This window comes from Thalassophryne amazonica, chromosome 4 (genome assembly GCF_902500255.1).
Source record: "Thalassophryne amazonica chromosome 4, fThaAma1.1, whole genome shotgun sequence".
NCBI classification, from domain to species: Eukaryota; Metazoa; Chordata; class Actinopteri; order Batrachoidiformes; family Batrachoididae; genus Thalassophryne; species Thalassophryne amazonica.
Window position 1 is genome coordinate 144,936,554 of NC_047106.1, and position 16,492 is coordinate 144,953,045.

The window sequence follows — 16,492 nt, forward strand, 5'->3', positions numbered from 1 at the left end:
ACCACACAAACAAACACATTCACACACCCCCTAAAAACACATACAGACCCACACAGACAAACACATACACACCCACACAAACACATTCACACCCACACAAAAAAAAACACATACAGACCCACACAAACACATACACACCCACACAAACACATACACAACCACACAAACAAACACATTCACACACCCCCTAAAAACACATACAGACCCACACAGACAAACACATACACATCCACACAAACAAACACATTCACACCCACACAAAAAAAACACATACAGACCCACACAGACAAACACATACACACCCACACAAACAAACGCATACACAACCACACAAACACATTCACACCCACACAAACAAATGCATACACAACCACACAAACACATTCACACCCACACAAACAAATGCATACACAACCACACAAACACATACACACCCACACAAACAAACGCATACACAACCACACAAACACATTCACACCCACACAAACAATGCATACACACCCACACAAACAAACACATACACAACCACACAAACACATTCACACCCACACAAACAAGCACATACACACCCACACAAACAAACACATACACAACCACAGAAACAAACACATTCACACCCACACAAACAAACACATACACAACCACACAAACAAACACATTCACACCCACACAGACAAACACATTGTGACAGGATGCAGCCTGTCTGAACATACAGCCTGTCTGAGAATGCAGCCTGTCTGAAGTTGCAGCCTGTCTGAGAATGCCGCCTGTCTGAAGTTGCAAACTGTCTGAGGATACAGCCTGTCTGAAGTTGCAGCCTGTCTGAAGTTGCAGCCTGTCTGAGAATGCAGCCTGTCTGAGGATGCAGCCTGTCTGAGAATGCAGACTGTCTGAAGTTGCAGACTGTCTGAGGATACAGCCTGTCTGAAGTTGCAGACTGTCTGAGAATGCAGCCTGTCTGAAGTTGCAGACTGTCTGAGGATACAGCCTGTCTGAAGTTGCAGACTGTCTGAGAATGCAGCCTGTCTGAAGTTGCATACTGTCTGAGAATGCAGACTGTCTGAAGTTGCAGACTGTCTGAGGATGCAGCCTGTCTGAAGTTGCAGCCTGTCTGAGAATGCAGCCTGTCTGAAGTTGCAGCCTGTCTGAGGATGCAGCCTGTCTGAGGACGCAGCCTGTCTGAGGATACAGCCTGTCTGAGGATGCAGCCTGTCTGAGAATGCAGCCTGTCTGAAGTTGCAGCCTGTCTGAGGATACAGCCTGTCTGAGGATGCAGCCTGTCTGAGGATGCAGCCTGTCTGAGGACGCAGCCTGTCTGAGGATGCAGACTGTCTGAATATGCAGCCTGTCTGAGGATACAGCCTGTCTGAAGTTGCAGCCTGTCTGAGGATACAGCCTGTCTGAAGTTGCAGCCTGTCTGAGAATGCAGCCTGTCTGAAGTTGCAGACTGTCTGAAGTTGCAGACTGTCTGAGGATACAGCCTGTCTGAAGTTGCAGCCTGTCTGAGAATGCAGCCTGTCTGAAGTTGCAGACTGTCTGAAGTTGCAGACTGTCTGAGGATACAGCCTGTCTGAAGTTGCAGCCTGTCTGAGAATGCAGCCTGTCTGAAGTTGCAGCCTGTCTGAGGATGCAGCCTGTCTGAGGACGCAGCCTGTCTGAGGATGCAGCCTGTCTGAGAATGCAGCCTGTCTGAAGTTGCAGCCTGTCTGAGGATACAGCCTGTCTGAGGATGCAGCCTGTCTGAGGATGCAGCCTGTCTGAGGACGCAGCCTGTCTGAGGATGCAGACTGTCTGAATATGCAGCCTGTCTGAGGATACAGCCTGTCTGAGGATACAGCCTGTCTGAGGATGCAGCCTGTCTGAGAACGTGGTCTGTCTGAGGATACACCTGTCTGAGGATAGAGCCTGTCTGAAGATACAGCCTGTCTGAGGATGCAGCCTGTCTGAGGATGCAGCCTGTCTGAGGATGCAGCCTGTCTGAATATGCAGCCTGTGTGAGGGTACAGACTGTCTGAGGATGCAGCCTGTCTGAGGATGCAGCCTGTCTGAGGGTACAGACTGTCTGAGGATGCAGCCTGTCTGAATATGCAGCCTGTCTGAGGATACAGCCTGTCTGAGGGTACAGACTGTCTGAGGATGCAGCCTGTCTGAAGATGCAGCCTGTCTGAGGATACAGCCTGTCTGAGGATGCAGCCTGCCTGAGGATACAGCCTGTCTGAGAACGTGGTCTGTCTGAGGATACACCTGTCTGAGGATGCAGCCTGTCTGAGGATGCAGCCTGTCTGAGGATACAGCCTGTCTGAGAATGCAGCCTGTCTGAGAATGCAGCCTGTCTGAGAACGTGGTCTGTCTGAGGATACACCTGTCTGAGGATAGAGCCTGTCTGAAGATACAGCCTGTCTGAGGATACACCCTGTTTGAGAATGCAGCCTGTCTGAAGATGCAGCCTGTCTGAGGATACAGACTGTCTGAGAATGCAGCCTGTCTGAGGATACACCTGTCTGAGGATGCAGCCTGTCTGAGAATGCAACCTGTCTGAATATGCAGCCTGTCTGAGAATGCAGCCTGTCTGAGGATGCAGCCTGTCTGAGGATGCAGCCTGTCTGAGGATGCAGCCTGTCTGAGAATGCAACCTGTCTGAATATGCAGCCTGTCTGAGGATGCAGCCTGTCTGAGGATGCAGCCTGTCTGAGAATGCAACCTGTCTGAATATGCAGCCTGTCTGAGGATGCAGCCTGTCTGAGCATGCAGCCTGTCTGAGCATGCAGCCTGTCTGAGGATGCAGCCTGTCTGAGAATGCAGCCTGTCTGAGGATGCAGCCTGTCTGAGGAGGCAGCCTGTCTGAGAATGCAGCCTGTCTGAGGATGCAGCCTGTCTGAGAATGCAACCTGTCTGAATATGCAGCCTGTCTGAGGATGTAGCCTGTCTGAGAATGCAGCCTGTCTGTGGTTGCAGACTGTCTGAGGATGCAGCCTGTCTGAGGATGCAGCCTGTCTGAGAATGCAACCTGTCTGAGAACGTGGTCTGTCTGAGGATACACCTGTCTGAGGATAGAGGCTGTCTGAAGATACAACCTGTCTGAGGATACAGCCTGTCTGAGAATGCAACCTGTCTGAATTTGCAGCCTGTCTGAGGATGCAGCCTGTCTGAATATGCAGCCTGTCTGAGGATGCAGCCTGTCTGAGAACGTGGTCTGTCTGAGGATACAGCCTGTCTGAGGATGCAGCCTGTCTGAAGATGCAGCCTGTCTGAGAATGCAGCCTGTCTGAGAATGCCGCCTGTCTGAGGATGCAACCTGTCTGAGAATGCAGCCTGTCTGAGAACGCGGTCTGTCTGAGGATACAGCCTGTCTGAGGATGCAGCCTGTCTGAAGATGCAGCCTGTCTGAGAATGCAGCCTGTCTGAGAATGCCGCCTGTCTGAGGATGCAACCTGTCTGAGAATGCAACCTGTCTGAGAACATGCTCTGTCTGAGGATACACCTGTCTGAGGATAGAGCCTGTCTGAAGATACAGCCTGTCTGAGGATACACCTGTCTGAGGATAGAGCCTGTCTGAAGATACAGCCTGTCTGAGAATACACCTGTCTGAGGATGCAGCCTGTCTGAGGATGCAGCCTGTCTGAGGATGCAGCCTGTCTGAATATGCAGACTGTCTGAGGATACAGACTGTCTGAGGATGCAGCCTGTCTGAGGATGCAGCCTGTCTGAATATGCAGCCTGTCTGAGGATACAGACTGTCTGAGGATGCAGCCCGTCTGAGGATACAGACTGTCTGAGGATGCAGCCTGTCTGAGGATACAGCCTGTCTGAGGATACAGACTGTCTGAGGATGCAGCCTGTCTGAGGATGCAGCCTGTCTGAGGATACAGACTGTCTGAATATGCAGCCTGTCTGAGGATACAGACTGTCTGAGGATGCAGCCTGTCTGAGGATGCAGACTGTCTGAGGATACAGACTGTCTGAGGATGCAGCCTGTCTGAGGATACAGCCTGTCTGAGGATACAGACTGTCTGAGGATGCAGCCTGTCTGAGGATGCAGCCTGTCTGAATATGCAGACTGTCTGAATATGCAGCCTGTCTGAGGATACAGACTGTCTGAGGATACAGACTGTCTGAGGATGCAGCCTGTCTGAGGATGCAGCCTGTCTGAGGATACAGTGTCGTGCTGAGCAGCTAATTATTATTGGGTGGAACTTTTGTTCATGTGCATGCGCCCGCCCGGGCTGCTTTACTGACGGACAATGACTGCATATTAGCAGCCCTCTCACAGCTGCACCAGATATAGAGCATGTCGGAGACGTGCTCCAAAGTTACTGTGGGGATAAGTACTCAGAAACAAGTTTGAAGAAGCAGACGGTAAGAAATGCTTTTTTTATTTACTTAATGCTGGTGGATTGTCATGTGTGGGCTGTGGTAGATTGTGCTAAGACTTTTACTACCAGTCTAAGTGCTTGTGGTTTAGATGCGCGCATTAAACAGCTAATCAGTCAGGAGTTAATGAGTGACAGCTGTCACTCCCGACTGTGTCCGTGGCGGCAGCGCCCCCTCTTCAGGCAGGGCGCCCTTTGGTGGTGGGCCAGCAGTACCTCCTCTTCTGGCGGCCCACACAACAGTTAAAGGGCAAATAATCTTGGTTATTGGGCATAGTGCAATGTAGTAATTGTGAAATTAATTATTAGTTGGATGTTGTAAATTAATTAATAGTATTTGGTAATCATGCAGCTGATTTTAGACTTTGAATTGTGCTAAATGAGTTAAAGTGAGCTGTTTGAGATTTTTAATTATGCATAGAAATGAATTACCATTTTTATATGAATTTATTGTGGTTTATAATTTTCATTGTAAGTAAGGTATATGTGTATCTGTGTTTAAGGTTTTTACCTGGCTTTGTGGGAAATGAAGAAAAATAAGTAAACTCCTAATAAAGGAAAGAAAGGAAAGAAACTTAATGCTTCAGCCTGAGTAAATCCATGCAGATCTTCAACTTGTGGGTACACCTCTTTTCAAGTGTGGGGCACCGCACAGTCAATGTACACTTGACAGTAAAAACCGGCTGTGCAAAGCTCTAAAGCCCAGCACCTAACGCTCAAGCTCTAAAGCCTTGCGCCCAATGTTCAAGCTCTAAAGCCCAGCGCCCAACGCCCAAATGTTGTGTGTTGGGGGGGGGGGGGGGCGGGGGTGGCTGGACATTTTGGTGTTCTTTTCTTTTCTTTGCTCTCCAGGTGGTATGAAAACTGATTTGTCTGTGGAGAAGGTGCTGGCTGAAGAGTCCTTCACCCTCATCAACAGTATGTGCAGCACCTGTGGATGGTGCTCACGTGCAGCCTTAAAGACTTTCAGCTGAAGCAGATAATGAGATGGCGTTCTGCATTTAAGCCATGTGTGATTCAAGCAGAATTGCCGGGAACTCGACCTTGTGATGTTCGTTTGTGAGACGCTGAGGACCGCGCCTGGGTTTGACACATCGTGCCTGTGAAGCAGGAAGGGTGAGGGACACATGCTGTCAGCACACATCAGAGGTGATTCATTGTTTGACTACTTGTTGATAGTAACTTGGTATTTTGTTACGCAGTATATTTGAATTGTGATGAGAATTGTGCAGCTCGCTTCTCACTGCTGTGGCGTGCGGACAACTGATCCTCCACCTGTTGTGAGAAGCTGCTCATTTGCATAAAGCTTAAAATACAGACCTGAATGTGTTGCTGATGGTGTGTGTCTTTTGAAGGATATTGGTTGTAACTGCTGACTTACCTCACCTCTTCTATCCTTCGCAGAGAGTCGGTTTGTCGTGTCCACCTGGGGGGTGTTTGGCGGTAACAGTGAGTCCAGAGGCGCCGGGCTTCGATCCTTTTGGGCGCTGGAGAGCGTGCCAGCCTTCACTCCACCAGAATGACGCTGTTTTAGTTTCTACACTTTATTATGCACCAGAGGGTGAAAAAATAAATTGTTTTTGTTATTGGAACCGCTTTCTGGTTATTTTAGCGCTGGGTTCCGTCAGACGCAGGTCCGCTCCTCAACCCGAGTCGACACATAACACCAAAGCTCTAAAGCCCAGCGCCCAACGCCCAAAGCTCTAGCGCCCAACGCCCAAAGCTCTAAAGCCCAGCGCCCAAAGCTCTAAAGCCCAGTGCTCAAAGCTCTAAAAGCTCAGTTCCAAATGTCAGACTCAAAGAGCCTGCAGCAGCTGAAAACCAGCAGGACTACCGCTAAAAGGCAGTTCACTCGGCTGGCCAATGCAATAACCAGAATGTGCAACAGCATGTTGCATCAGTGGTTGACTTAAAGGAGGCCTTCAGCAGGATTGCGGTCAAGGCTGATAAAGTCATTGACACAAATGATGACCTGGAAGCTGCATCCTTCGAGGCTTGGGGTGGAGAGGCTGACTCCTCCGCAAAAGAGGAAATGTATGAGGACATCAAAAGCACGGCAAGAGAATGTGAGTGGAGGCTGGAGGAGGTGCAAGGTATAATTCAGAAGACTATATGGGATTATTTTGGGCACCCAGAGCTCTCCACCTGCCTCGAATTGGCAGAGGAAGAGTGTGAGAGAGTATCCTCCGCTGCAACAGGAGTAAAACTGGAGGCATATGATGTTGTGAAAGTGTCGTGACACGGACCCACAACAGGGGGCGTTAATGAACGGACAATGGATAAGCCAAAAGTAACAATTTAATGTGAATCGCACAACGACATACAGACAATAACAATATGGTGGACTGTCAATTATACACCAGGTGACGTGTGGGCAGGCTCGACGATAGAAGACGCCTGGCAAGAGAAGAGCCGGATCCCACACAGCTTCCACCACCAACGGAGCTGAAGAACACTGGAGCCACCAAGCCCTGCGCCCCAGGTGGCTGCTGTCTTCAGCAGTCAGACCCGGTACTGCTGGCAGAGAACAGAGACAGTCCTGATGAGTGTGAGTTCGCACACTCAGTAATCCCCCAGTCTGTATTCAGTAAGGAGGGAGCACCTCCACCTCCAATCACACACTCATGCAGCTCCTGTCTAACCACTTATCTGGTTGGGGTGTGAAGCGAAGCCGTCGCTGATCACACCAAATGCCAATCCCACAGATAAAGCATCACCCACAGGAAAACGGCTGCAAAGAAGTTCAGACTATTAATCAGTGTTAAGTACAGCAGAGAATATTACCTGAATGGTAGCTGATTTCTCTGCGGGGAGGTGGAGTTGCAGTCCGGCCTTTATGATGGTGGTGATGAGTAGTGGATGAGTGACAGCTGGTACGGATGATGAGTGACAGCTGTCACTCCTGGTCGCTCCGATGCCCTCTCATGCTTGAAGCAGGGCGCCATCTTGTGGTGGTGGGCCAGCAGTACCTCCTCTTCAGCGGCCCACACAACATATGATTTCATGCTTAACCAGTTAGAAATATGCGTGGCCTCGGCTAAAGAAGCATATTATCTGTGGAACCGATGGGCCTCCCGAGGAGGAGAAAGGAGACTTTCAGCGCCGGATAAAAGTAGTTGAGGTTCACTCGGCTAAACTTGTAGCTGGGAAAGTCACTTTGATACAAGTAAAAGCGGAATATGAAGACAGTTGGGCCACAGTTCCCTGCTTCCAGTCACCAGCCATTAGGCTAAGGCCGACTGCTCTCCCTAGATTTGATGGGAATAAAAGGAACTTCCACAGTTGGAAGAAAGACTGGGAGGTGCTCCAGAGGCAAGGAGAGCCTACGGGTTCCAATGAGGTCTGCAAGTTCCAGTTGTTGGACAGTCTAGATGAGAAGGTGGCTCGGGATCTCCGGCGATCAACTTGTGGGACGGCAAATGAGATTTTCCGCATACTTGAAAATCGTTTTGGGAATAAATCTGCTATAGCTTTGGAGATAGTCAAGGAGCTCCAGGTGCTGCCCCCGGTAAGAGGTCACCAAGCAAAGAAAATTGTAGACCTTATATGGGTGGTTGAGAAGGCGCTAAATAATCTAAGTTAACTGGGTGATACAGGAGCTTTGAAAAATCCACTAATGACAAAATCCTTGGAGAGCAAGTTGCTGGAAGTCCTTAAGAAGGAGTGGCTTATGTTTGTAGTAGAAAGGAGGAGTGTGGGAGCCCAGGAAGACCACTTTGACATGCTGCTCTCATTTCTTAAAAGTCAAGAGGCAATTTATGAGGAGTTGGAGCAATTGAGGGAGGACGAACCCTCTAGGAAGGAGCCTAAGAGTCAGCTAAAGCAAGCTAGAACCAGAGCAACCAGGTCTGCCAATCTCCCAGAAGCTTGCATTATCTTTGGGGACAGTGGTCGTAAGTGGCTGTATCGGTGGAAAAAGTTTAAAGCTCTCAATCTGGTGGAAAAGAAGGAAGCTATCCAAAAGTTTGGGGCCTGCAAGAATTGCCTTGAGGTCCATGATGATGGAGAGTGTAAGACCACCTTCCTTTGCAAAAATGAGAGCTGTAAAGCAGGAGTTGCTGCTGAGCATCATTACCTTCTGTGCCCCACTCCTGGGAGGAAGATTTTACCCCAAAAAGGTGGTCCAAAGGTAGATAGAGTCGGACAAAGTGGGAAAAAGTGCACCGAAGACCAGGAAGATTTTATGTCAAAACTGCCCCCAGAGCTGGCCCAGCAGTGCCGAAAGGTCTTTTGTAATACGGCAGTAAGAACCCTGAACTCAGCAGTGTGTGAGGGCTTGCAAAGGGATCAGACCCTGCAGGAGTTTCCTGTTTTGATGATGATCCTTGAAGTTACGGCGAATGCTGGCCAAAGAATAGGAACGCTGGTAGACCTGGCTTCTGATACAAATTATATAACCCATGAGGCAGCTGGGGAGTTAAATCTAAATAGCGAGGATGCGACTTTGGTGATTCATGGAGTCGGAGGCATGCAGGTTTCTGTGGAGACAAAGCAATACTTTTTGAAGATCAGGGTTAGTACCCCAAAAGGTACCCTGAAGTCCCACCAACTTGTGTGCTATGGGCTGGATAGTATTGCTGAAATCCACCACCATGTGTCCCTTAATAAAATACAAGCGATCTTCCCAGATATCCCTCTTGGAGAACTGGTGAGGCCCAGAATGATAAAGTTACTCATCAGTCACAAAGAGGGTCAGCTTGTGCCTCAAAAAGTGCGTTCAATTGGAGATCTCGTTTTGTGGGATGGGCCACTGGGGACAACTGTGGCAGGTACCCACCCAGATCTTTTTGAAGAAGCCAGTATAACTGCTCATACCTCAAGAACGCACTTTGCCCGCTCCATGCGAACAGCTGCTATGATGTATCAGGAGCATATCTACAAAGGCCCAGACCAGGCACCTCAGGTCACCCTGGTGACCAGGTCAACTGTTAGCCAAAATTTTCTGGAATGGTGGAAATGGGACAGTATTGGTGCCGCCTGCGAGCCGAAGTGTGGGGGTTGCCGCTGTGGAAAGTGCCAGCCAGGAGGGAAAGAGATGACCTCTCAGAGGAGCGGGAGCTTGAGCAAGTGAGGAATGGGTTGACTTATACCCTTGGAGACCATCACTGCAATAAGCCTCACTGGCATGCCAGACATCCTTGGGTTGAGGATCCTGTAACCTTGCCCAACAACCGCAGAGAAGTGGAGGCGACATTTTTGAGAACAGAGTGGCAGTTGTCTAAGGACCCAGAATGGAAGTCGGCTTATATGGCTCAACTGAATGAGATGGTTGAGCAGGGAGCTGCTGTCAAGTTGTCACAGAACATACTGGAGAGTTGGACTGGTCCGGTTTGGTACATCAGCCACCTTGTTGCCCCAAACCCTCATTCCACCACTACGCCAGTACGGCTCGTCTGGAACAGTAGTCAGAAGTGTAAAGGGCAAAGTATGTGAACGGTCTCCTCATCAAAGGACCTGATGTGCTGAACAACATACGTGCCATCCTCCTGAGATTTCAGCAAGGAGTTTTTTCTGCCCTTGGTGACATAACAAAAATAACTTGGTCTGGCTTGAAGAGTGAGAGGTGCATCTCCATCGCTTTTTATGGAGAGACTCTGAAGAAGAGGAAATTGCTGAATATGCGATAACCAGAGTGAACATAGGCAATCGCTCAAGTCGCTGTGCGAGAGACTGCTAACCTGCCAGAATTCTCTCATTTTACATAAGAGCGGCGAGTGCTGGAGGAGGATACGTACGTGGATGACGTACTCACCTCTTGTAATGACCGGGATCAGTTGAAATGTATAACAGCAAATGTCGGACGAATCCTAAAAGCAGGTGGATTTAAGTTGAAGCCGTAGGTCTTCTCCGGTCAAAGTGGGAGGGGGACCCCATGACCCAAAGATTGCTGGCACCTCAGTTTTCATTCTCCCCAATCAGCTCTCTGACGAGGATCATAAGGCGCTTTGGATGGGCTATACGCCAGTCAAAGATGAGCTCCACTTTATGGTCTCGGTAAACTTTTCAAAAAAACGCCAGAAGATGAGACTAGGGGAGCATTTGTCGAAGGAGGAAGTGAGACAGCATACACCAAATCCTCTGACCCGACGGGAGTTGCTGAGTCAGGTGACTGGATTGTAGGACCCCCTTGGGCTCGTAACTCCCATTAAGCAGAAAGGGGCGATTCTTGTGAGGAAAGCTTTCCAGGAGGCAAAGGCTCAAGGAAATGGCGCAGATGTCACATGGGACACAGCATTGTCGGATGGAATTCGGGAGGATGCCATCAATCTGCTGGAGAGCTATGCTGAGTTGGGCAAGCTTAGGTTCCTTAGAGCATTAACGCCTCTCAAGGCAGAGACTGAACCCTCTGGCATCACATTTTCAGATGGAAGTGAGCACTCTTATGGAGCTGTCCTTTACCTGAGATGGGAATGTTGCCAAGGAATTGTTGTGCGGCTCATTGAGTCGAAAGCTAAGCTCACTCCATTAGACCATAAGGGTGATTCTGTGAAAGCTGAGGTCTGTGGAGCTGTTTACGCCGCCAGACTGAAGAAGTACTTCCAAAGAAGTACGTTGCCCCAAGGCGTCGGCGCCTTGGGGCAACTGTTTGTTGTGATTTGGCGCTATATAAATAAAACTGATTTGATTTGATTTGAAAGACACTGCAGGATTCAGTTGAAGAAGTGGTATCATCTAGTGGATAGCCAGACTGTTTTAGGTGTGGTACAGAGGGAGAGCTATGGATATCAGACCTTCTTCGCAAACAGAATTGGCAAAATCCAGAGCAGTTGGTTGGGTAGGATTACTTTGAAAGAACACATGTGGATTACATGTATGTATGTAAATACATTTGGATTACTTTTATACCTTTCAGAGACTGAATGGCCAGTGAAATCTGCAAAGGATGTTGCTGCGGCTGCAAGGGATGGTATTATTAGATTGCAGAAGAAAGCATTTGTAGCTGCTGCAACTCGAGGCAGCACAGATGAATTAGAGATAACCACAATCCCTGTCCAGCTGGGCCTGCGTAGACCTCCCTATGAAGGTGCTGGAAAAGCACTTATTGATGTCACACGGTTTAGTGACCTGAGCAAGCTGTTGAGGACATTTGCTCTTGTTTGGAGGGCAGCAAAGAGGTTCCTTCGTGCCAAGACTGGAGGAAGATCAAAGTGGGAGGTGGTCCCATTGCAAGGTGTCCCCACTCAGTTAGAGCGAGAGGACGCCTTCCATGATTTGTGCCTGGCAGCTCAGAAGGGCGTAATCTTTTCTAGTACTATCATAGACAGGCTTGTTGTGTATAAGGATGGAGCTAGTGGGTTGCTGGTATGTGGGGGCCAAATTCAACACTTTAAAGAGGATAAAGTCGGTGTTCTGCTCTTACCTTCTGGCTGCTGGCTTGGGGTCCTCTTGGTGCATGAAAGCCATCAGAAGGGGCATGAAGGGACTGCTGGAACATTGCTAAGGATAAGGAAAAGGGCTTGGATTGTGCAAGGGCGAAGACTTGCTAAAAAAGCTGTAAACTCATGCATTGTATGGAGAGGTGATGGGTGAATTACCTGTCGAAGGTACCAGGCCTGCTGCTCCCTTTCAGTTTACAGCAGTTGATATGTTTGGGCCCTACAGTGTGAAGTATGATGTTAAAAGAAGAGTGACTATGAATGTATGGGGAGTACTATTTAGTTGTATGGCAAGTCGAGCTCTCCATATTGAACTGGTCAGCGGCATGTCTTCCGAAAGTTTTCTTATGGCTTACCAAAGGTTTGTTTCTCTCCGAGGTCACCCCCAGAAGGTATGGTCTGACCGCGGGACCAACTTTGTTGGGGCCAAACCAGTGCTTCAGGATGTCTACAAGTTCCTGGAGGCGCAAAATACTGCGGGCCTGGAGGAGTATGCAGCCAGGAGTGGAACTGGATGGTCTTGGAAGGTGCTACCGGCTGACTCACCACATCACAATGGAGCAGCTGAAGCAGCCGTGCGGGTTGCAAAGAGAGCTCTGCAAAGCTGGGGCAAAACAGCTGACCTTACCTTTAATAAGTTTCTCACCATGCTCCAACTAGCAGCTAATTTGGCCAATGAACGACCCATTGATGCAAGGGTCCAGTGGCAAGAAGACTGCATTCATTTTGTTAGACCAAATTCGCTACTGATGAGACGGGCATCTCAAGAAGGCGACTTCAGTGCGTTCAGTTTTGAAAACTACCCATATAAGAGATTTTAAGAAATACACACTCAAGTTAACACTTTCTGGAGATCCTGGTCGCAGCTTGATCGCCCTAACCTCTTTATAAGAAGTAAGTGGCATACTGCAGAGAGGAACGTTGCTGTTGGAGACGTGGTTTGGCTGTGTGATCAGAGTGCCTTGCTCGGTCAGTTCCGGCTCGGGAGGGTCGTTACTGCAGTTCCAGACCATAAAGGAGTCGTGAGGGATGTGGATGTTCTTGTCACGCCGGGACACGCAGTTACACTACGCCTGACAGGTCTGTACCCCGGGATCAGAAGGGAAGGCTCAATGGTACAGTACTTCACAGGGACGTGAGGCATCTCATTGTCCTTCTTCCAGTGGAGGAGCAAGGCGGCGATGTTAAGGAGGTATGATTTTGTGCGACCTTCATCGCGGGACACTTGAAGCTCGAATGGGAAGTGTCGCGCTGAGCAAGTGATTATTAATGGGTGAATATGCAGCCTGTCTGAGGATACAGCCTGTCTGAGGATGCAGCCTGTCTGAGGATACAGCCTGTCTGAAGATGCAGCCTGTCTGAGGATGCAATCTGTCTGAGGATACAGCCTGTCTGAGGACACAGCCTGTGTGAGGATGCAGCCTGTCTGTGGATACAGCCTGTCGGAGGATGCAGCCTGTCTGACGATGCAGCCTGTCTGAGGATACTGTCTGTCTGAGGATACAGTGTTGCGCTGAGCAGCTGATTATTATTGGGTGGAACTTTTGTTCATGTGCATGCGCCCACGCGGGCTGCTTTGACTGACGAACAATGACTGCATATTAGCAGCCGGCTCAGGAGCAGCAGCATGTAGGAGACGTGCTCCAAAGTTACTGCGGGGATAAGTACTCACAAACAAGTTTGAAGAGGCATCCGGTAAGAAATGCTTGTTTATTTACTTAATGCTGGTGGATTGTACCTTTTTTTTCCGGTGAAGAACCATGGCCTCGGATTTGGAGGTGCTGATTTTCATCCCGGACGCTTCACACTCGGCTGCAAACCGCCCCAGTGCACGCTGAAGGTCCTGATTTGACGAAGCCAACAGAACTACATCGTCTGCAAACAGCAGAGACGGGATTCTGTGGTTCCCAAACCAGACCCCCTCTACACCGTGGCTGTGCCTAGAAATTCTGTCCATGAAGATAATGAACAGAACCGGTGACAAAGGGCAGCCCTGGCAGAGGCCAGCGTGCACTGGAAACAGGTTTGACTTACTACCGGCAATGCGAACCAAGCTCCTGCTGCGGTCATACAAGGACCCTTACAAAGGACCCCGAGCCCCGTACTCCCGGAGCACCCCACACAGGGTGCCCAGAGGGACCCTGTCAAACGCCTTCTCCAGATCCACAAAGCACATGTGGACTGGTTGGAAGAACTCCCATGAACCCTCGAGCACCCGATGGAGCATGTAGAGCTGGTCCAGTGTGCCGCAACCAGGACGAAAACCACACTGCTCCTCCTGAATCCGAGATTCGACTAGCAGTCGAATTCTGCTCTCCAGTACTCTGGAATAGACCTTACCGGGGAGGCTGAGGAGTGTGATCCCCCTGTAGTTGGAACACACCCTCCAGTCCCCCTTCTTAAACAGAGGGACCACCACCCCGGTCTGCCAATCCAGAGGCACTGTCCCCAACCGCCACGCGATGTTGCAGACGCGTGTCAGCCAAGACAGTCCCACAACATCCAGAGATTTAAGGTACTCAGGATGGATTTCATCCACCCCAGGAGCCTTGCCACCGAGGAGCTTTCTAACCACCTTGGTGACTTCGGCCTGGGTAATGGATGAGTCTGCAACTGAGTCCCCAGTCTCTGCTTCCTCTTTGGAAGACGTGACGATGGGATTGAGGAGATCCTTGAAGTATTCCTTCCATCGCCCGACAACATCCCCAGTCAGGGTCAACAGCTCCCCACCCGCACCATAGACAGTGCTGGTGGAGAGCTGCTTCCGCCCCCTGAGGCGTCGGATGGTTTGTCAGAATAGTCCTCCTCCATGGCCTCCCCGAACTCCTCCCAGACTCGCACGGGCTGCGGCACGCTTGGCCTGCCGGTACCTGTCATCTGCCTCCGGGGCCCCACCTACCAACAAAGAGAAGTAGGACTCCTTCTTCAGCTTGACAGCATCCCTTACTTCTGGCGTCCACCACCGGGTTCAGGGATTGCCACCGCAACAGGCACCAGAGACCTTGTGACCATAGCTACGAGCGGCCACATTGACAATGGAGGTGGAGAACATGGTCCACTCAGACTCCATGTCTCCAACCTACCCCAGGATCTGGGAGAAGCTCTCCCAGAGGTGGGAGTTGAAGATTTCGCTGACAGAGGGTTCCGCCAGTCGTTCCCAGCAGACCCTCACGATACGTTTGAGCCTACCAGGTCTGACCGGCTTCCTCCCCTCCCAGCGGATCCAACTCACCACCAGGTGCTGATCGGTTGACAGCTCAGCCCCCCCTTCACTCGAGTGTCCGAGACACGTGGCCGAACGTCAGATGATACGACTACAAAGTCGATCATCGACCTCCGGCTCAGAGTGTCCTGGTGCCACGTGCACTTATGGATACCCTTGTGCTCAAACATGGTGTTCGTGATGGACAAACTGTGACTACCACAGAAGTCCAACAACTGAACACCACTCGGGTTCAGATCAGGGAGGCCGTTCTTCCCGATCACCCCCCTCCAGGTTTCACTGTCGCCACCCATGTGGGCATTAAAATCCCCCAGGAGAACAATGGAGTCCCCAGTCGGAGCACTATCTAGTACCCCTCCCAGGGACTCCAAGAAGGTCGTGTACTCTGCACTGCCGCTCGGCCCGTAGGCCGAGACAACAGTGAGAGACCTGTCCCCGACCCGAAGGCATAGGGACGTGACCCTCTCATTCACCGGAGTGAACTCCAACACATGGCGACTGAGCTGGGGAGCAATAAGCAATGCGAGGAAGACTCTTTGTGTTGAACTCACCCTTTTTATATGAAGTCTTACTCCTCAGTTGTTCTAAACCCTTACAAAGAAGATTCCTCTCTTTTCTCCCCTTTTGGATGAAGAGTACTCCTCAGTTGAACTCACCTTTTTGAAGAAAACTACTCAGTTGAACTCACCTTTTTGAAGAAAACTACTCAGTTGAACTCACCTTTTTGAAGAGTACTCCTCAGTTGAACTCACCTTTTTGAAGAGTACTCCTCAGTTGAACTCACCTTTTTGAAGAAAACTACTCAGTTGAACTCACCTTTTTGAAGAGTACTCCTCAGTTGAACTCACCTTTTTGAAGAAAACTTCTCCTCAGTTGAACTCAACATTTCTATGAAGACTACTCCTGAGTTGAACTCACTTATCTAATAAACTATTGTTGCTGCTATCCATACCTCTGTCTAGGCTGTCCTGCTTTGGAGTTCATTTAGTCTGTCCTAACACCCAACCGTAAAAAAAAAAAAACATCACTGTAGATGCTACCCGTAGGGAGGGGCTTCAGGTTGTGAGCTGGATTAGACCTCACGGTGGGTCAATAAACTTAGAAGGCTGCCTTAGTGCTGTAACAAACCATACAGTACTGGTCCCTTTGTTAGGGTAGAACCAAATTAACCACATTGGACCACTGTGGTGAAACCAAGGTCACAGTTTATTGAACAAACAGGAATGAATCATGCTGGAATCTTGTCAGAGACACTGAAGCACAGAGACAAAGGTTGGACCCGAATGTGTGGTGAGGCAGGAAAAAAGAACCAGGCGGCCACAAACGGAGCTGACAGAATACCGGAACGCTGAAAAAAAGGGAGCAGAAGGCAAAAATGAGGAATGCAAGGTCAAGAGTACCTTGAAGGGATTATTTCATTTAAAATAGATAGACACAGATAGAGACTTTATTTGCCATTTTTACTGTCACATTTTATGAAAATGGTGTTTTGTACTAACTTTAGATGTTAATATCTAGCTTGC